Source organism: Cynoglossus semilaevis, chromosome 10, assembly GCF_000523025.1.
Source record: "Cynoglossus semilaevis isolate Cse_v1.0 chromosome 10, Cse_v1.0, whole genome shotgun sequence".
In the NCBI taxonomy this organism is placed as follows: Eukaryota; Metazoa; Chordata; class Actinopteri; order Pleuronectiformes; family Cynoglossidae; genus Cynoglossus; species Cynoglossus semilaevis.
In genome coordinates, this window is record NC_024316.1 from 20,498,795 (window position 1) to 20,521,579 (window position 22,785).

The window sequence follows — 22,785 nt, forward strand, 5'->3', positions numbered from 1 at the left end:
CCCCGCCCCCGTGGCCCCATCTTTTGGTTTCCCCCAGGGCCAAACCCCGGCCGCCGCCACTGATGCTGATGCTGCCGCCGCCGCTGCGTCTCTTCCACCGGCAGCCTCCTCACTGCGTTTTCTTGCGGTGATGGATCCTCCTGCGAGCCCGTGAGCCGCTGTCAGAGCACCGCTGCGCTGTGGGGAAGGTGCCGGGCAGGGAGGGGGGCTGGGGGGGTGTCATCAGGTCTGACGGATAAAACAGGTCCATTTGTGATCCTACAGCAATCTGCTTTAAAAGGAGCCTCTTGTTTACCCTGCAGTCAGAGCAGAGCCGGCTGACAGTGATGCTCCACGGCCGACGTGTGAAAACTGGATAAGTACCGCAGCGTCACCGACACCTTTCTGCCGCCGCCGCCGCCGCTGCCAACGCGGCCGCCGCGGCCGTAACCGGAGGAAAGGTAGGACGTTGGTTTTTACTGTGTGTGTTTCATTTATAATACCCTCATAACCCGGGCAAACAGTGGCGATTCAAGGGGGTGGCAGCTGCCCCCCCCCCCCGTCCACCCACCCCGAGTTTCCATCCCGTTTGTTGGCTAATTATTAACATCATTATTATTGTTTTGTTTTACACTGAAACTCATGTTGAAAGTCACTGTCTTCACTACAACATTTCAATCTTTACTCTATTGTCTGTATGGAAACCACCCCCCCCCCCCACCACGGACCCCCCCCCAGATCTACAAGAGTCAAAAAGTTCTAAGACAAATGTTGTCATTTTACTCATGTCAGATTTTTATAGGTGGTTGAACAAGGTATAAATGCTTAAATTAGAATTAATTACTCACAAAAATTACATGAACAAGGTATAAATGCTTAAATTAGAGTAATTAATTACTCACAATAAACTACGTTTTATCAAATAGCAATAGCAGGTTTTTCTATTTATTGACAACTTCAACAACAAGATGTTTATTATTCAGATATGTTTATTTACCTGTATACTTTCACATCTACCTCATCCACAGATTACTACAAACTCACAGTATTACTACAGGAGTCTTTAAGACTTTCTTAAAACTATGAACTGTAGTTTGGACATTTTTTCCAAATCAAAATTGAACATTGGCCAAAATTTTGCAAAGAACCGATCCTGACCCCAGAACTGTTTTCCGAAGACTTTAATGTTAAATGGTGGATATGAAGAGAAACGTTTTTACTTTGACCTGTACTTCAACCTGGGATACTTTTTAAAAAAAATGTACGTACCTCAAAAGGAGCACAAACCCTTATTTGAATACCACTGCTCCAGGATGAGTTTGCATATTCACTTCCAATATAATCAACCTGACACAGACTGACCCTGTACTCAGTTTGCATTGAAGCTTTTGTTTCAGTTATTGTTGTCAAACACGAGTAAGTCCCATTAAAAGCCCATTCTGTTAACAGTGGGCTGATTATTAATTCATGCTCAGCTCAATGGGACCACGACCGTGTGGTTGGCACTGGAGGACGTCAGCGAAGCCTCCAGCAGAGATGATCTGAGTGCCTGGGCAGATCGAAGGTTTACAGATCCTGGACAACATGGCTGCTCTGTACTTGACAACATAAAGAGGTGTACTACTGTACACTACCAGCAGGTAGTTACGAGTATAAATATAGGTATTAAGTTCTGAGCAACAGAGGAAGGATTGTTGTTATGCTCATTTCAGGCATTTCAGTTATTTAATGTAACAAACACACTCACATGTTCAACAGGAACATAATGAAAGTAATTGAGTTATTGGATTACGTGTACGGACGTACTCGATAATTTATCGCGGTATCCAGCGCTAAGGTTAATTTATTATTTCCTGAATACAGCTAGAAAATAATATGCCGGAACTCAGAGGGAATGAAAACAGAGTTACACAACATCCGCATGTTGCGGCGTGTGTTGCTTTTTTATCGGTCCCTGCAAGTTAAGAAAAGAGGCGTGGCTAACTGGAGGCAAAATGGCAGAAGTTATCCACCCCCCGCCCCCCGAACAAGCGCATTTAATCAAACGTGTGGAATTATTTTGGCGACCGAAAAATGACCGTGGCCTAGTCGTGTCAGGATTAAAAGAATACGAGTGAAAGGAGGAAATACATCCAACATATTCCATCACCTGCCGGACAACCACCCGACGTTGTTGACCAAAGTAAAGGTAAATACACAGTTACTGGGTTAAATTACGCCATTATTTCACGAATTTAACATTGAAATTAAATGTTAGTCTGTCATTTACAATGAATTGTTTACGATGTACGACACGGGTTTGGCTTTCATTGCAACGTCACAAGTTTCACGGCCTTCACCTAAAGTTAAGTTAATCTTGTCGTATGTAAACACAGCGTCAGGTTTATCGTTTTTATTTATTCATTTTTCAAATTTTTGTTAATATAGTTCCAGTGTCAATGTGCTGTACAAGAAAATGACTCATCTGTGAGTGAACGTTGGACTTGTGCTTCCATCATTATGGGATGTTGTTTAAGTCATTTTAACATAAAATAAACGAACCAAAATAGTAGACAATGTTTATCTGTGGCCACATAAAATTATATTTTTTATTATTTTCCTTGTACTTTGTACTTACCTGACATTGTTGCTATATATTAGCAGTTAGTCAAGAAATAAAAGAAGGTTAGGACCGCCCAATAAACGCAAAATAATCATAATAAATGAATATTCTGATAAATTCTCTGACACTAATCATACTAAGACAATCTTAAATCATTTAAGCGGATTTTTATTGTCCAATAATGTAGGGTTTCTCCACTGCAATGTCAGCAGATCAATTAGCAGATGAGCTAAACAACTAGCATGGGCTAAAGACATTTTTCTGGTTCAAATGTTTTTATTATGTCACAGGACGACAACCTTAGTACAGTTTGCAAAACAATTCCAGCCCACACTCCACACAACATGAAACTCTCATCGATAGTTTCATCTTTCATCAAATTTCTGAGTATGAAGTAGCTGTAGCTGTAGCCGCAGTTAGCATGAAGGCTAAGATCAAGAAACGGTTTCTTTTCAACAATCAGGCCCGAATGACACAGTGATTAAACTGCAGAGTTGATAAATTAATGTTTAATTTCTGGAAAGCTTTAAGAAGCAGAAATGATTATTTAATCATTGATTAGTTTGATTTTTGTGTCTCATTTGGCATATTATCCCAGTGCAGACAGACTTTAAAATGCATTAATCTTTTTACAGCAGAAATGAAACTCTGTTTTACATTGACTAAGTCAGATATGGTTGTTTTTAGGCTGGTCAATCATTAGTCTCAGCATTTTCTGTTTTTTTCTGAGGTTGATATAAACACAGTGTAATAATGAACATTATCATTTCCTAAATAGGAAAAGTGAAATTATCAGTAGTTACCGAAGTTAGTGTAACATTAAATTTGGCTCAGCTAAATCCAGATTTAATATCTTAAGAGATATTTTGTTTTGTTTTGTTTTGTTTTGTTTTAAGTGAAAAAAATGTATTGCAGTCAAAGTTCGGAGGGTCTTGTTTGCTGTGCGTGGTGGACTGTATGGAGAGTGACCCTACAGTATCCACCTACTCCAAACAGAGTAGTGGAACAGCTGGATATAAACAGCTCTGTTGGTGATGGGCACACTGCAGGCTCCCACCTAGGTGTCAATGTCATACTGTATCTGCCAACAGCCGGGATTTTACTCCAGCAGATAGTCTGAAAGAAACCCAACTGGCCCTGATCCAGAATGGTGGGTGTTTTTGAAAACTGGCTTAGTCAGACTACTGCAGAGATACTGTACAGAATCCCACACATCATCGCTGTGACGTGTGAGGACGCAGGGCATTAAAAATCTTCTCGCACAGCGACCCTGTAGGATCCTGCTGTAGTTCAGACGACGTCATCCTTAAATAAATCAAGATGAGATTTAGACCGATGTCGTGCTAACCGTCCGCATGAGCAGTAGTGTCCTTGTCGTAACGGCTGCGGTGGTCGGACTGTGTTTCTGCAGCTCTGAGCAGCTTCACCTGTGACGAAGTGTTTATCGGGTCAAAACTGCCCCGAAGTAGAAGTGTGAGTTTATACTTTCTGACTGGTGCATTTTATCATGGTTTTAGAAGCAAAGCCAGTGTTCATGGACAAAATGACACACGCTTTATTACACTATTTTGTAAAAGTTCATCACTAATACTTACTTTCTCTGAAGCATCTTGAGCTTAGAATACCAATTCGGTTTGCCTTCGACCAGCATCAGTGAGCAAGAGACAGTAAGTCCATGACTGATATACCAGTCAAATGGACTGTAGTCTGTTTCATATTATTGATGTCTGATATTGACTTTTTGCAGATATATCCAATTATGTCGATGTAGACCAAACACTTAATCTCTGGTTCCGTTTGAGTCAAAGGCAGAGGATGTATTTCATTGTGTGAAGTGGTGTTCTGTGTCACAATGACAATAATTCACTTTATCATTTAGAAAAAAAACATTTTTTAGGTCACATCAGCATTGTTTTATCTGGTTTTTATTATCGGAGGAAGCTATACGATTCTTCCAGAAATTATATTACATAATTATGCTAATATTGACCGGTCTTATCGGTTGGTTCACATGGTTTGCTATTGTTTTTATTTTGGGTTCTGACCTCTATTTCCTGTAAGGCTAGCCTGCTGACCACATGGCCACCAAAATATAATTTGACTTTTTATTTATTTACTCTGCTATTTTTTTTTCTTCTTCTGATTTGTGTGTCATGGCAACAAACCGGCTGTAAGACTTGAGTTCAGGCAGAAGCGTGGTGTTCACTTCCTCCTCAGCGTCAGCGAAGTGTGTTGGAGCTCCATCTGTTCAGCTATTGTCTTAGCGTCATCCCTCTTAGACGTGTAGATGAAGACGACAGTGCTGCCGAGGCGCGGTGGCAGAAAGAGTCACGTCTCCTGCTGTACGTTGACGGCAGAGGCCGCGGCGTTTATGGCCCCACAAACGCCGCCCCGAGTCTGTCTCACACACAGGCTGATGAAGTGGTTGGAGGTCATTAAACTCTGCTTCCACAGATGCTGCTCTGTGCTGCTGAGTCAGTGACCTTTCCTGCCATCCTGCCCCACCAATCTTCTCTCCTTCTCTCCTCATTTGTTGTCCTCTCCTCTACTTGAGTTCCACTCCTCATTATTTTTTACCTCCTCCTCTTCCTTTTTTGTTGCCTTTTCCTTTTCTCATTTATCCCCTCTCACCTGTTTTCATTTCTTTTCACATGGCCCCTCTCCATCATCTCTCCTTGTTCTGCTTGTTTCCTTTCCTTCCTGACTTCCTCACCCTCTCACCCGCTTCTGTCTCCACACTTTCCATGTATTTTCCTTCACAGTTATCCGTCTACACGCCTCTCATTTTTGTAAATCATTTTCTCTCTGCTTTGTTTTTGTCTCCATGTCTTTCATCCAATGCCCTCTCCTCTCCATCTCCCCCTTTATTCTCCCCTCCCTTTGTCCTCCCCCTTCATTTCCTCTTCTTCACATAAACTTGCACATAAATTAGATTCTTCTCTTTACTTCTTCTTATTCTTTATTTTCCTCTCCTGTCATTTATCTTAATACACCCACCTCCTTTATCTCCTCTCTGCACAATTTATGTGCTAGGTCCCCAACCTCTCCTCTCCTTTCCTCTCGTCTCCTCTCCTCCTTTTTTACATCCTGTGTCCTGCTGTATGTTGATTCTTCTATGTACGTTTATTGCGTTTGACTTTAATATCATATACATTTCAGTAATGCTGTGCGTCCTTCAGTCTTTGTCGTGGGAACGGCCCACACTTTGCAGCAGCTCTAAATAGAAAGCACACAGTTTTAAAGCACAGGCCCCTCGTGAGGCGTCTTGTTATCTGCCTGTATGTGTCATCTTCCAACCAGCCCCTGCCTGGACGCCATGGCTGAGTGGATCCTGTGACACAAATTTGAATGTTAAATTGAACATTTCTCAGCAGAGACCATTTATCAGCACACGGCAACAAATGAGTCGTTGTCTCGTGGTGATTAATTAGGACTCATGTGTCCAGAGGCGGGGAGATCGCGGCAACAGCTGTTTGTTCATGTGAAGAATTTTATATTTTATATTCAGTATCAAATTATTGAAACGTTTTAATTTGAGTGATCACAGTGCAGCTGTGGATTAATCACCAGCAATCATTAATCATGATTAATCGTGATTAATCGAGTTAAATAAACATCCCTAAATGATTTTTCTTTATATTCCTGGAACAAAAAGACAAGAACAAACATGCTGGAATTTTAAACATTTCCCCACAGTGTGTTTAAATAACCAAATGTGTAAAAGTGGGTGGAGAGTGGAATTATTGTCTTTTTGCGATAGAATACTGATTTTCAAATACAATAATTCTATTTTAGAATTAGTTCTATTTTAATACGAAGATAAATTTGACAGACAGTGGCTCAGATTGTAGTTTACGATCAGGCTGAAATACTGACATCAAGGTTTTAATGGAGAAGCTGCTATCAGTAATGAGTGATGATGAAGAATCAGTGAAGAGGAGCGCTGCGGAATCCTCCAAACCAGATATTTAGTTTTGTAAATATAATTCCGTGTCTTGGGGGGAGGGGGCTGGTTTGTAAAATAAAAAAAAAACAAGATTTGTGGACAGAATCACAGTGAAGAATTTTTGTAATATTTTCCAGCCCTGAGCGAAAAGTTGGCTTTAATTACTTGAATAGAAGAGAGCTGGTGAGTTTGTCCTTAGAAAAAAATGTTTCCGGCGAAATGAATACATTTCCATAAATATTCCTGCGAAGAGCAATAAAATGTTCTAGTATTGATTCTATTGCATGGATACAGTAGTAAAGCACAGAGCGACGTTGTGGTAAACAATGAAGAGAAGGTGGGAGGAAAAATTAATACTGGGTCTGAAATGATTTTTATATTTTTGTTTCACAGATAAATTCCCACTGTTGACTTCCTGGGGAAAGATCAGAGCTCAGTGACAGGGAATCTTAGATTGTTTCTGTCTTTATTCCAGTGACTGTTGATTGTCTCGACTAAGAACTTCACCAGTTGATTCCCTGCTAGCTGTGAGCGTGCACAGACAGGCAGATTGATTAGGAGTCAGTTAGCTTCCAGAAGATTAACGCCCCTGGATATCAGCCCTTAGCTTCTGCTGCCAATAACATTCAGTCAAACTAAGACCTGGCTGCTGGGGGCGCTGTGTGACCGTTTGGTTTCAGGGCACAACCTGGGCTCGACGTGTGACGTTATCATGACCGCGGTCTTAAACACCCTGGCATCACTCAAGATTGTACGTAGTCGACTTTTGACATTCAGGGTTCCACAGTGTTCTTAGTCAATGGTAGGCAACATTGGGCCTGTGGCCCAGAATTTGGCCCATAGACAATAATGTCTGACCGTCCTTATTCTTTTGGGGGTCAATTAAATAATTTAGAAGTTGGTCTTAGAACAGTTTCTTGTGCTGAAATAAATATGTTGCAGTAATTGTGAATGATTAGACGCTAGTATAATTCCGCTAAAAGTCGATCCAGAGTATAAGTCGCACCAGTGCCCTCTGACTTTAGGGATCGTTACAGGATGAATGACTAAACCTTAAATTTTAATAATTAATTACAGAAATGTTCAAAGTCAAACCTAAGAACTGGTGGATCCTACAGAGATTTTTGTTGGGTTTCTAAAGTGGGACGACTCTGCAGAAGACGGAGAGTCTTTTTAACATAACCAGGGAAAACCTTTTTCGTCAGCAGCGAACACCCGCCCATTGGCTCTTTAACCAAAAAAATTAACTCAAAAGTGATGTAATGAGAGCAGTGAAATTGAAACAAAACAGTGAGGTCCAAATAAAAACAGATCCAACAATGGGACTGAAAGGTGAAAAAAAACAGTGAGGTCCAAATAAAAACAGATCCCAGCTGGAAAACAATGGGACTGAATGGTGAAAAAAATGACATAAATCTCTGTTTCATTTATAATAAATAACAAAATGTGTCATTATTTATTTATTTATCTTTATCTTTAACTTATTGTTAAAGCCCCAGTTCAACAGAGGTCGATTCAACCTGACAGTGAACGTTTGGTTCCCCTGGACCAGACCCGGCTCTTGGCTGAGGCCACACAGGCTGTTGCCTAGGGCGCCATCTGTTGGAGGGGGCGATGTTGAAATCGCTCCCAATATTTTCCCTAGAGCTCGAGTTGACACCGTTCTGGACAATAATAACCCGACTATTTTTAATGGTCTTTTTGGCGAGGTTTTGAAAGCGCGCTTACACACACACACACACAAAAACACCAAGAGATAATACACTCACATATATCCTGCTGCTATCCTGTATGAATATGTATATATAATTAAAGACTAGTCTAGTCCCTCTGTATAATAGTGTATATATATAGAGAGAGAGAGAGGATGGGTGAGGCAGCGTAAGTGATGAGGTGAAGCTTCTTCTTGACAGAACTGTCTCACACTGATGTATGGGCCTCTTATCCAGCACCACCAAACGCACTATCAAAAACAGTGAGACAACGTGTCAATATGTCTGACTGTGAGCAGTCGAGGAACAAAAAATGTTCAGTGTCAGAGTCTGCGAGTCATGCCTGTAACTCCCTCTCCTGCAGCGTGACGGAGACGGAGCAGGTGACACCGTGAGGATGGAGATGTAACGTCGGGAAGTAGGTTGGACATTTTTTAAAGCTCAGAGCAAAGCCCAAGGTGAAAATATATTTAATACAATATACTGTTGTGTACAGTTAATTTGAGCTATGTAAAAAAAAAAAAAACCTGACACACTTAACTGCCCGTCCAGTAGATGGCAGTACTGACTGTACCAGAAGCTTGTTTTTCTTGGCAAAAATCAAGAAGCAAATGGCACCTCCTGGACATTTGGGGTACTTTCATTCACACCAGACGTTAGCTACGACAGTCCTGCTACAGACACCAGAGCTAACGTTAGCTACGACAGCCCTAGTACTATTAGCTACAACAGTCCTGATACAGACAGCAGAACTAACGTTAGCTACGACAGCCCTAATAACTACTATTAGTGACCTGTGATTGTAGATGATGACGTGAACAGTATGTGCAACCGGTAATTAAACCATTTGATTTGATTCATTTTGTAATTGTATCAAATATGGCAATTGGCTTTAAAAAAAACCCTCATAGATTAATTGTGACTAATTATTGACGGCCTTTTAATCGGTCCTGCTTCTTAAGAACACCAAGGGCAGTGCAGAGAAAAGCTTCTTTTTTTTCTAACTCATCTGTGATCATGTCTGTCTGTGGTTTTATGAGGTGATGCAGGAGAGGCTAAAAACAGAACATTACATAATCAGGTGACTTTGCAAAGTAGTGATGACTGAGCAGCAGGAAGTGGAGAGGTTAGCCTCTGGCACCTGAGAGGGACAAAGGACAATAGATCTGAGCGCAGGGATGTCTCTCTCTCTCTCTGTCTCTCTCTCTTTCTCTCATCTGTTACTTCCTTCCATTTTTACCAAGAAAAAACTCATTTTGCTTTACTGTTTTAAACACTGTCAAAGGGAAAAGATAGAGAGAGGGAGGGAGAGAGGGAGAGAGAGAGAGACGGTAGGCGAGGCAGAGGTGGAGGTTGTTGATTGAAGCCTGGCAGGCTGTTCATTTTATTTGACAGAAAAGCTCCACATAGTTACTTGGTAAATGGTTTTGTGAAAGGAGACAAAAATCATGTGCTTCGCAGCTATTCCTGCCTGACAGGCTGAGGCGGCCGGTGTGCTTAGTTTCAGATTTATTTTTACAGCACAATATCAGGTTTCCTGATGTGACAGCTAAAGAAATGTTGGAATATGGATAAAATATGGCGCTGGTTGCACTTTTCCACAGAGGTTAAATGATAACTGTAAATCTGCCCCCACCACCGTAGAGCTAGCTGCCAGTCAGTTCCCATCCGTCCATCCATCACCCCCCCCACCCCTCTAACCCCCCCGTCTGGTCCAGGGCCACTGTAGGAGCTGCAGCAAATCCAGGACAACAGTGAGCAAAGGAGTGAAACATCCTGGATTTGTCACCGGAACATTATAGGTCAAACATACAGAGACGCATCAGAACCACCAGATCCATCTGATTCGTTGACGAGCCAGGAGTCGACCAATGATGTAGTCAGTAATTCTAGGGGTGTCTAACCAAATGCGTTCATTGCGATAATTAATTTGTGAAATGAATCTGATTTTAATTTAGCCCATGGGTGGAATGACGCACTGTATATCCTGTAATTCCACTGTCCGTCCACCAGTCGTTGCTCTAACACACAGTGCATACAAATGTTATTTACACACACTGTGGGAAAGTTTTCATTTCATTGAAGGTTCTACCAATGGGTGGGGCGGGGGCCCAGTTTTATCAGGTGTCTCTTTAGGCTGCATGAAAAATGTCCTCCCCAATGGATGAGGCCGTTTCTCAATATCACAACCAGCCAGTGGGTGGCGCTGTCCAGTGACATCCAGAGACGTCCACTTTGGTCAGTGGACGGTTTAGCTGATCATCCAGCAGCACTGATGTCTCCAGGCCTCAGCGGAGGTTCCCGTCCTCTTCACACATAGATCTAAAGACAGGCAGCCAATCAGAGGCGGCGTAACGGTACTTGTGCTTCTGATGAGGTCATCCATGAGGCCGTTTCCATGGTGAGCCACAAACCAGAGGTTTTTTTACAACTAACTCCTACAGCAGAACATGGGTTCAATTAATTTTTTTTTATTGTTTACTGAATTATGAACTTTTGGGAAACAGACCAAATCCTCCACTCCTTCCTGTGAGAGATACGTCCCATTTCCACTGTTACAAACGTCACTCAACATCCGACCGTCGTACATCTGTGACATCACTAAGCAGAGATGGCGTTCGCAGCCTCACCTCGGCCATCCAGGGACAATGCGGCAGGCAGCTCTACTAGAGTAGAGGCATGGCAGGGGCCGGCGCAGGGAGAGGCACCGACATCCATACTAATGAGACGGTACGCAACGCAGTGGACAGGCGGATGCAGGAGAAGGAGGAGGAAGAGGAGGAGAAATCTCTTTGCTGCTTCCTCCACCATTCAGAAAAATCGAGGCAGGGTGTAGATTTTTTTTCTTTTTTTTCCCAGCGTTTAATCCCTTCATTCACTGCAACGTGACAAATGTTCCGTAGACCAGGCGTTCACAACCACCGCGGCTCACAGACGGAGAGACCACACATCGTTCCTGTCACTGCTGGAACAACAGCTGTTACAGTAGCTCAACAAACCGCTGCATCCTGCGACACTTCCTGTGACAGTTATTAGGAATCTGTTCACAGGAATTTTCTCTTCTATTTAGCTCTGCGATGCTAGGACGCAGACGTTTTTATATCTTTATTTGATTCAGTCTCTGCTGCAAGGCCGAAGTGTGGTTTTAGTTTTATGTCAAGCATCGAAGATCAAACTGATGTTGAGAAAAAAATCTTCTTGTTTGAAGCTGTGGTTGTTACAAATCTGTGCAGTTCCTCCTTATGAACCACAAGTTGACTGAGTCTAAAGAAAAAACTACGACTAGTTTTGGTAAGAATTTATATTTAGCACTTTTAAAATGCTGGTTGTTCCCTTTATGGGTCACCACAGCAGGTCATCTGCCCCCATCTCACCCTGTCTCTGAATTGTCCTATCTTGGGATCAGCACTAGGAGGCTAGAGGATAGAACGGGCGACCCCGGTGGCTGGGTTCTGTAAAGCAACAATGTGCAATTAAATAAATTGGACCAGAATGAAATGCAGAAAGATGAGACTTGTTGATAAAAATAAATATGTTAGCAGCGAAACAATGACAGAGCACGACGGCAAATCCACACCTCACTGTAGTACTCAAGTAAAACCTGAATTAAAGTGAGCGAGGGAAACGATTGGCTGAAGAGGTGCAGAAACTAACAGGAAGTACAGTGACCTCTGGGAGCCCTGAGAGAAATCCTCCAGATGAATGTTGTTAGCGCTCCCTGCAGATTAATAAAGGGAGTGATTGCTCTGTGATGACAGACAGATGCTGTCCAGGCAGGTAGGACATCTGAGACTCACGGAGGAGCGATTCCAGCCCCGTCAGCTGCTGGTTCTCCAGACACAGGACGTGCAGTAGCTTCACGACATCCTTAATCTAATCTGTCCAAATATGTTTATCTAAATTTGCTGAATACTGTAAAATATACTACAGTATGTTTATAATACGGTTTTGTTTGTGTGTGCTGTCTGTTGACATAATGAAAATGTATTGTTAGCATGATGGGATTCAACAGAACGCTCTGTGAGTAATTATTTATGTCACTCGAGTGCTACTTAAACGCAACAAGCTCCATGTTGTGCAGTTAGTGGTTAGGCTCATGAATATTTAATGAGGAATGTAAACACGGCAACCAAAGCAAAGAAAGACTCAATGCTAAGGCTAAACTTATAGAAATCCTAGTCATGTGACCACAGTGTGTGCTAATTGCTAAGATATGACTGGATTCTGTATATTTGATGAATTAACCAGTGAGTCTGGAGAAGAATAAAACAGATTATTTTCAGACATTATAGCTTTTACTGTCATGGTACAAACACCAGAGCTAATGTTAGCTTTAATGGACCTGCTAGCGACACCAGAGCTAATGTTAGCTTCTACTATCCTGATAGAAACATAGAAACATTCCTTAAAGCCTTGAGTCACATTATGCACTGAATATACTGAAACTTCATATTCTTATATTCTTAGCGACTTCGTGGTTTGTTTAAAAATTGTCCGAGGTTTAATCATCTGATACCTGCAGTGGAGGCACGTCATCTGACAGGAAGCACATTGACAGCTGTAGGAACAGCAGAACTGCTACAGTCGACAGCTTTTTCCTAAAGAGATCTATATTTACACCAATAAAACGGGAGGAAAGGAGGCGGCTACACCGTCGGCCATGACATTAGATGATTTAGAAATCTGTGTGGGACCGAGGAACTATTGACATCGCAGGCCAAAGTGAGCAGCAGCAGCTCCTCCGTGATCCAGCCTTATTATTCAGTCCCAGTTCAAAGACTCAAAGGAAAAATCAGCTGACTTCGACTTTGAGTCTCTGATCGCACTAAGTGGACAGTTAGTGATCTGGAGTTAACGTGTCAAAGATGAGTGGATCTGACTTTGACAAGATCTCAGGTGATGGCTCAGGTCTGGATCAGACCTTTTTGGGTGCAGAAAATATCAGACCAGACCTGTGTGGTCATACTTCTGCCTCCCTGACCCTGAAAAGTACTACAGTACTCCTCCAACTGTTCTGATCTGAATTTCTCCTGCACTTCCTCGTCATTCCTGCAGGCTGTAATGACTGTTGAAGGTGGTTACGCGATGGTTGCTACTGTTTCTTATTTGTCTTGCTGATATGAGCAATGTGGAGGAGACGCAAAAGTAAACACCTGAGGGGAAATGTATTTAAAAGTGAGGGAGGCCTAGGTTTGAATCAGTGGCGATAGCGGCCCCCGGGGGGTGGAGGGGGGGCAGCAGGGCGGGACAGGCTCATTTGTCAAAAGCTGAAGCCTTTAAGGCTGAGTGGGCGGGCGAACAGGTGAGTGTGGTTTAGCACAGAGCCGGGGGGGGGGGGGGGGGGCAGCAGGGCGGGACAGGCTCATTTGTCAAAAGCTGAAGCCTTTAAGGCTGAGTGGGCGGGCGAACAGGTGAGTGTGGTTTAGCACAGAGGAAACGGCAGCTGAATTAATAGAGCTGGTGCTCTGGTGAGGAAACGACTGCTGTGTTTGTGATTAATTTATGTTTGTATAATTTATGGTCAAATATTGATTTAAATGGTGCTGTCGGTCTTGTTGCTAATGACGCTAGTCGCAGCGCGCTGAAGTTACTAATCAGTCTCTCTCTCTCTAACCAGAGAGAGAGAGAGGGAGAGAGAGGTTAGCTCTGGTCTCTGTACCAGGACTGTTGTAGCTAACGTTAGCTCTGGTGTCTGTACCAGGACTGTTGTAGCTAACGTTTGAAACGTAGTTTTTTTTTTTTTCACTCTTGTCCTTCTGTTACATTCTTCCACCTGAAGCGTTTTTCGCTGCAGCATTTTCTAAACGCTCTTCATGTAAAACATGTTTTTTTTTTTTCCCCCATCTTTTTCTTTTTCTCGACTGTTAATTCTGCTTCCTCACCATAAGATAAATCTTATTTTAATTGACTTTCTCCACCGACTATTTATCAGTCAATGTTTCATCTTCAGGTTGCTGTGAATCTGCTCATCAGCACCACTGAAGGATGTACAGTACATGCACTCGGAGGGGAATCTGAATCATCGCCCTTTAACGACGCGGGCAGCGAGCTGACTCACTGTGTGTGTTTTGATGTGATCAACAGGCGTAGTGCTGATGTCAGGGATTATTCCTCGCTGCCAGACGTGGCTGTACTTGAATCACCACTTACTGCGTTATCTACTTTTTAAACTTCACTTTCACACTGATTCAGATACAAATATACCATTTATGTCTCAACTCTTTTCAGACACTTTCTGACTCGACCTTGTGTTCAATGAATCACTTGAGCACTTTAGATAATAATCTCACCTCCAGAGCTTCATGCTAGGGGTCATGATTCTCAACTGTTGGGTTCTGGGCCTACTGTGTGTCATTGTTGTTTAACTTGGTTGCATGTAATATAATAAAGAGAGAAGAAGAAAAATAAAACGTCCTTAAATTTTGTCTGGACGTCAGGAGGGAATAGAATAAAAGACAGAGGTCAAACAGAGGTCACACAGAGGTCAAAGATCACACATGGCAGTGAGAATTGAACCTGCATGTATTTAAGCCTGACCGAGGAGCAGTGTCAGCAACAGGAAGTTAAAACAGGAAATGAGCGTTAGAACGACCTCCGTTGGCAAAGTCAAGAACAATTAGGCCCCGAGGTGAAGGACTGTGGCTGATCTGAGGTACTGCAGGCTGATGAGCAGCTGAAGGAGATGATGATGATGATGATGATGATGATGATTGACAGGCAGGAAGGTGAGGAGCAGAGTGTGACAGGGTTGTAGTTTCTGAGACGTGTATGTGTTGAGAACGGGACGACGCAAGGTCCTATTTACAAAGAGGGGGCGCTGTAGATAAGTTTTGGACTATGACCTCTATGACTATGACTTGTCCTCTGATGTCCAGGACATCAGCCAACGGCACACACTGTGGTCGTCTCAGCATCTGAACATCTTCATCTGAACGTCTTCATCAGAACGTCTTCATCAGAACGTCTTCATCTGAACGTCTTCATCCTTTGTTCCTGTCATCGTCCATCAACGGTTGACGTTGGACAAACGGAGACATTTTTAGACTCGTCTTTGTTGTATTTATAGTTTTTTTTTTGTTCTAATCACAGATGCACGTGTTATTTGAAGGAGTTCTATTCTCGTCGCTGACCTCCTGTGGTGGCGACGGCGTCAAACCACAGAAGTCGGTGTAGTGTATTTCATCTATGATGTAACTGATCAGCGTGAAGTCTCCGTGCGGCTGCAGCTCCGTGCAGCCGTTGGCTCCGGTCTCGTGTGCCTTGTCACTGTGACGGCGGCTGATTAATGCTGCCGGCGCTGACATCATCCAACTCTGCTTGGAGATAAGAAGAATAAAACGACAAGCACAGAACAGACGCCGAGCACATTCTCGTAGTTGTTCAGAAATGTTTCTTTATGAAACGGTGGTTGAGAGCTAAGAGCTCTTGCCTTACAGCAAAAGAGGTCATTGGTTCGAGGCCCGAGGCTAATGTATTGTTACCGGATGGCGGAAAAAACAGCTCAAACGTAACATCCCATCATCAACTCCCACCATGGAGGCTTCAACCTCTGGTCAGCGGCCCCGGCGTGTGTCAGGAGAGTCAGTGAGTCTACGACTGAATAATGTTGTTGACGTCAACACTGGGCTGATGTTTAGAAAGAAGCACAAATTTCACAGAAAGAAAATCGACACTGGACTGATGTTTAGAAAGAACCAGAAATTTCACAGCAAGAAATTTTAAACATTTTTATCAAATTCAGGGATGTTGATTCATCTGGAATAATTATGATGAATTACTAATGAAAATGTTAACCGTTTGACAGGCCTGTTTCATATCTCAAAAATGATTAAAATAAAATATTAGCCACATTATTTTCTCAGACAGTGGCGACTCGGTGGTTAAGGCCACGTACTTGGGTCCGGAAGGTTCCAGGTTCGAGTCCACCAGCTGCCAAGTTACCACTGAGGTGCTCTGAGCATTTTTTTTTGCCCAGTGTAAAATGAAAAGTATTTCACGCAGTACTACATGCAGTACGTAGTACCTGGCCCTGAACCGTCGTACACTGTTCGTCTTCATATTTCTTCATCAACCACTGCTTCACAGTCAGTTGTTATTTTCCCCGTCTCTGGAGGGCGCTGCTCATTAGTGCGTGATTGACGTCGGTGCCGTTTCTTACGTAATCTGCAGAGGTACAAGGACATCGTCGTTGTTGTTCACGTTCCGTGTCATCGGACTTTAGCGGTGACTGTTGCTGCGGCTTCCAGGACCAAACGATTCAGGAACGCTGACACAGGACGGACGATAATGAGTAGAGCGCGCTGCAGCAGAGGACTGCCGCGATACGTCCCAACGACATGTGGCTGAGCGTTCAAGGTCGACGCTTCACTGGGTAATCTGCAGAGGTACAAGGACATCGTCTGTGTGTGTGCTGGGTCACTATACTTGTGGGGACTTTTTTTTTTTTTTTAGACAAATAGTGTAGTCGTGGGGACATTTGTCCTTTGGGGTCCATTTTTCTGAGGTCCTGTTTAATGTGGATGAACAGCAGAATTAGGGTCAGATTAGAGTTAGAAAAAGGATTAAGATTAGACGTACGGTTAGGGGTGGGGCTAGGGAATGCATTATGTCGTACATGGAGTACCCACAAAACCTCTGTGTGTGTATATGTGTGTGTGTGTGTGTGTTTGCTCGCTGTAGCTGTGATGTACAGTCCAGTGTAAACAGTGTACAGTTCTGTAATGTGTTGCCAGCGCAGGCTGTCAGTTTGGCTCCAGTTCCAGGGACGTTGTCCTACATCCATATGAAATCTGACGCAGATTTAACTTAACTGTTTGATCCACGCGGCCGTGACGTCACCAGACTCGGGAGCCAATCTAATCGCATGCTAGAATCATTATCTGCTTATCGGAATCCAGAACGTGGACCAGATGTTTCGACATCTGCTTTTGTTCAACACCTCGTGGACGATGTGTTTTGAAATTGGAAAGTGTTTTGCACCAGTTGAAAGGTAGCAGTGCCGACCTGACGCCCCCTATCAGTCGCTCACAGCACAGCAGGAGGTGCTGAGTCCCTGCTTCATCCTGGTCCAGTTTAGTTCATAATCCACGTGTGTGTGTGTGTAAAAGAGAGAGAGCGCTACCTTTCAGGATGTTATTTTGATACGATTAAACTAATCATTTTCTTCTACTTCCTCATTATAATTTAAATAATATTTTTTTAAACCAAGGACCACAAATCTTAACTTTTAAACCAAGGACCACAAATTTTAACTTACAACTAAATGTTACACACATTTTTGGATCAGAAAAAAAAATCCAATGCCTCAAAAGTCAAATATTTTAAATTTAAAACAAAAATGTGTTTTTATTTGAATAGAAAAACAATTCTGTCATAATATATTAAATTTTTTTTTATTATTTATATGCAGAAACACAGCAGTCTGACACAGACGTACAGTTGACATAAATGTAGAACTTGACCCCCCCACCCCCACCGCCTTTCTCCCCACCTTCCGTGTTGTGGTTCATGCTTGAAGTGAGAAGTCATTGTTCCCTATGGCAGCGATGTGAAGATATTCAGTTCATCTAATATTGAATATCAGCCTGGATGGGATCCATAATTCATCATCTAAGTGAAGATGTGACTCTGGTGAAGTGGATGAGATTTAAGGCTCAGTGAAGGGGGGGGGGGGGTTGATAGAACAACAGCCCACACCAGGTGCCCTCATTCAGGCGGCAGCTGAGATCCCTGCCAGTAAAGAAAGAGGCTCCACGGTCCCTGCCGTTCTGGGCAAACGTTGAAGAGAAGAAGAAGAAGAAGAAACACTTTTTTACATTTTTTTTTAACTCTTCACTTCAGCTCATTGGTCCCAGATGTGAGCAGTAGTCGATACCTTCACAGCTGCTTTTCTTATCGAGCAAAAAAAAAAAAAAAAAAAAATACAACTACAAATCATTGCCCCACATCCTTTCCCACGATCACTGCCGCCCCTTACTTTGAGAACCACCTTTTGGGGCCCAAACACTGTCTACATTGAGTCTTTGGTACTTGTGGTTCTGGCTGAGTTCGCCTCTAGGGGGCAGAACCTCATGTCTGTTTGTGTAAAATCTCTTGAATTAGTTTGTTTTTTTGTCACGTCTGTAGTTTTTTTTCCTGCCTCCAACCGCCTCCACCTGCTGCTATAAACCGGGCAGTGAAGAAGAACCACTTCCTGCTTGTCCCTCAGTCACAAACCCTACCTGTCGTCCAGGCGAGTACACGCAGTACTTCAGAGTAAATACTCTGTAGTTACTCTGTTGATTGAAGTGAACAGATGATTTTCACTGAGATGATGACTCGCAAAAGTACGTTAATAACTGCATCAATCCTGGACTCTGTGTGTGTGTGTGTGTGTGTGTGTGTGTGTGTGTGACTGATACACTGAGACTCTGCCCATCCATCACACTGTAACTGTAGGTTCTGTTCTAGCAGCGCGGCGTTAACCAGTGTGAATAATTCAGGTGAAACCAATGGATGTTGTTAATTTTCAGACCCTGAACGTCGGTCGTGTCGACCGTCAGCGTCTTTTCCTCGTCTCATGTTGGGCTCAGTGCGAGGCTGCGTCTCCACGAAGACGAGGAGATAAAAGGAGATGCATTTGTGCAGCAGCAGCAGCACAGATGAAGGATGTGTGTGTGTGTGTGTGTCGTACTGTACGCTGCCGTCGCAGCATCCACTCAGATCTGAATGTCACATCAGTGCTGCGGCAGCAGTACGGACGTGTTTTCTCCGTGCGAGCCATAATTGATAGCCCCGACTGCGTTTACAATAGTAATTATGGCTGCTGTTTTGTTGGAGCTATTAAACTGCAGGGGGCAGCAGGTTATGTTTTGTCTGCGCGATTCTTGCTACAAATTACCAAAGTAACAACATTCACCTCAGAGAGGGAGAGAGAGAGAGAGAGAGAGAGAGAGGGAGAGATGAAACAAACACACGTTACTACAGTCTGTAATTAGGATTATTGATATTATGATTATTTAATGTTTCAAGATGGAAAAAAAGAGCAGTTGAAGGAAGGAAGAGTGGAACACAGTGGGCTGCTGCCCACGTGGGCTGTATCAACAGTACCAGACGTGGTGGGCTGCTGCCCACGTGGGCTGTATCTGCAACAGTACCAGACGTGAATGAGAGGTTTGTTTTTTTAATACATATCTAAAGTAAAGAGTACATGTTTGTACATGTACATGTATCAGTACACATGTATAAGTACAAATAAGTACAGAGTACAGCAGAGAACTCTCACACTGTAACAAAAATAAAATTAAAATATAAAATAATAAATAATAGTTAATTAATTAATACAAATTGACAACAAATATAATTACAAATAAATAATTAAATTGTTTTTCCATCTTCCCTCTAATTTTTTGAAGTTAATTAGAAGCTTTGTATTTAATTACATAAATATGACAAAAGTTTTTCAAATCAGAGGAACAAAAAAATGTGTTCGATTTTTCACGTCATGATCACGAACGTGTAGATTCTGTAACTTCGACTTCCTGACCGCTGTCCGGGCCGACGTAATATTCTGACTCGTATTCAAAGAGGGTTTTGTGAAGTCATTCTCCTGTCTGTTGGAAAAAAGAAAAAAGAAAAAAAATCTAGTCAGGCAGTTTGATGCAGAAGCTTAGCCTTCTTTTGCCTTCATGCATTTTCAATGTCAACCTTTAAATCTTTCAAACAAATGCCTTCCGTCCTCCCCGCTCCCCGGCTCTTCGCTGCAGAGCTTTACTTTTCTGATTCCTTTTCCATTTTCACTCTGAAAGTCATTGATTCACCAGAAGAATGACTCAGAAAGAAGAAGAGAAGAAAGACGTGAAGCTGTGTGGCCGAACTCGTGGCTCCATTCACACATGTACAATGAGAAGAAATGGGGGGACGGGGGGGTGAATGTGTTGAATCACAGGACTCTAGTGTATGTAATTAGTACTACACTATGTCACTACCCTACGCTAACACAGTGATGACATCATGATCTCGGAAAACAAAGCCGTCTACCGTGTGTAGCGCCGTGCGGCGACATCGTCATTCGTTTGCACGACTCGCCAACTTGTTCCCGTGCGAAATATGTTTTAACATCTTACGTCCAAATGATGAAACAGGACTTTCTTAATACAAGTCATCCTAGAGAACGGCGTAACCACGAAACACTGTAGGACGAGGACGCTGTAAACTGAGGGCGCTGTAAACCGAGGACCCTCTGTTCATTGTTGCATTATGTGATGAACCAAATACTTATTTATATAAAAAGATTTTTTTATATAAATATTGTGTTGAAGGGTGAAGTAGCAGCAGACTGTGGTAACATTTTTATTTTTACACTTTAACTCAGATTTTTTGAGTTTACATTTAGGGAAATGTAACTGCAGGCTGAGCTTTGACTAAATGAATCCTGGGAGATTAGAGCAGGGATTTTTTTTTTTTCGATCTGTGGATCTCAGTATCACCCCAAGTGTAATGAAGAGCCAAAGCATCTTGAACTTTCACCAGTCGACCCAAAGGCACAAATGAAATACAGCTGGGAAAGGGGATGTATGTAAGAGCTTTGAGGTTTAGGCTCTGTCCGCGAGGTCAGAGGTCACTACTTACTTAATGATGAGCTCCAAAGCTGCCGGCTGATTTGCTGACGGACGTGTTTTTTTTTTGTTTTTGTTTTTTCTCCTGAGCTGATTGGCAAAGATAAGACGGAGCTGCAGAAGGCCGTGAACTGTGGCGCCGGAGAGAAGTTCTCTTCATTAGTGGAGCAGAACTGTAGAACCGTGTGGCCCGCAGCCACACTGTGTACCATAGGAGGAAGATGAGGCACCAGTTACACTGTACCAACGTAAGATACAAGTGGATCACAGAGAAACGGCTGATGGACTGATATAAAAACCACTTTGGGATTTGGATTCACTTCATTAAAAAAAGAAGTGAAGCTTCTGTACGAGGTCCAGAACCAGTGACGGACATTTTCAGTTTAAGATCCATATACAGTATATACAGGAGGTCGTTGGTTTACGACGTTCCATTGTTACGTCACCATCTCCCATAAATGTATGAAGAAAGTCTGGTTCCATTGTTTTGAAGTTCAGATTTCTATCGTTTGTGTTGTGTTTTTGGGAACTTTTTGCCCTTCATTACGGCTCCGAGGCGTAAGTCAGACTCTTCTGATGTTTTTATTATGATTACGAGGTTCTTATGTACAGTATGTGCGTTCCGACTTGCGACAAAAAGTGTCGTTGTAAGTCAAAGACCTACTGTATTAATTATTTTCTACTTTGACGTCTCCTCCTCATCGTCTTCTCAGGTCAGAACCTCGTCTGATTTCATAGATTGAGATTCCAGATCAAATTAAAAAGGCACCGTCTGAGTGTTTTTATATTTAAAAAAAAAAAAAATCAGACACCTTGGAATTTAATAAAAAGAATTTGACTTTATTTTTTGACTCTCCAACATTTTGTCCACCGCCTGTGTCTCTGAGAAACCAGTACCAGAGTCAGTCGCTCCACAGAGGGGGAGTGGCTGTGAAGTACTTGCTGTAGTAGACGGCTGCAGTATTACAGTGAGATTCTTCAGGGTCGACACGTACTCGTTCATCACTTACTGCCCTTGGCCTCTCGCAGGTCAACGAGGGCCAATGAGCTCAGTGGCAATGACTGCGGCGCCGACTGTGTACAGCTACTCCAACTCACCGCCGGCCTCTCACACCGTGTAAAATCCATATGTCCTGGTCGATTTATGGTCTGTTTCCCTCCTATGAATAAGTTATTATATACAGTATGAGTGTGTGTGTGTGTGTGTGAGATCACTGGTGTAGCATGCACCGGGGACCGGAGCGCGGCCTTCATTAATTCATGAGGACATGATTCTCCAGCTGACGACTGACTGTATTTGATCTGTCACGTCAGATCGGTCCAGACCGGCCCTGAAGGTGGCGCTGGATTCAGATTGAGAGAGAACACGAATCGTCATCTGCGTTTGTTTTTAGTCTGTTTTGTCGCATGAGTAATATTTGCTGTAGCTGATTTTTTTTTTCTACTCCCGCTTTGCTGAACCTCATCGATGTTTTTATTTCACTCCAGCGTCGACCAATTAGAGATGTTTTTTTCTGCTTAGACTCAAAGACAGGGAGAGATCGAGCGAAGGAAGCGATCGCCCGGGGACTGTTTTTCCCACCGTTACCTCCTTTAAGGATGATTCAAAACAAAGTCTTTATGTTCATCATCTGGAGCGACGCTCTCTGCTCTGAGTCTGAATTTTATGCTTCCCTCTTTTCTTTTTCAAACATTCAGGATGTTCCCAGTTTGATGTATTTACCAGCGGGAAACAGATCCAGTAGGTGGCAGTAATGGAATCCAAATGATACAGAGACCTTAATAAAATAAAAGTAAGAAAAGCAGAGTGGTGAAGGTGTTGATCAATCATTAACGCAAATTATGGACCAGTATGTTAGAAAATGCATTTTTAGCACCACCTGCAGAGATGGATGGGGAACTACATACTACAACTACACACAAACACGTTTTTTCTCAATTATATATATA

The 22,785-nt window shown here is 42.8% G+C and overlaps 1 protein-coding gene across 2 annotated transcripts in view; it reads left to right on the forward strand.

Annotated features, from left to right (window-relative positions):
• Positions 1-1,998: 1,998 nt before the first annotated feature.
• Positions 1,999-22,785, forward strand: part of dlgap4a (discs, large (Drosophila) homolog-associated protein 4a) — a 48,356-nt gene continuing 27,569 nt past the window's right edge. For both annotated transcript variants that reach the window (XM_008319506.3, XM_008319507.3), the window contains exon 1: positions 1,999-2,167. The gene's annotated coding sequence lies outside the window, so the exon portion shown is untranslated. The remainder of the gene's footprint in view (positions 2,168-22,785) is intronic.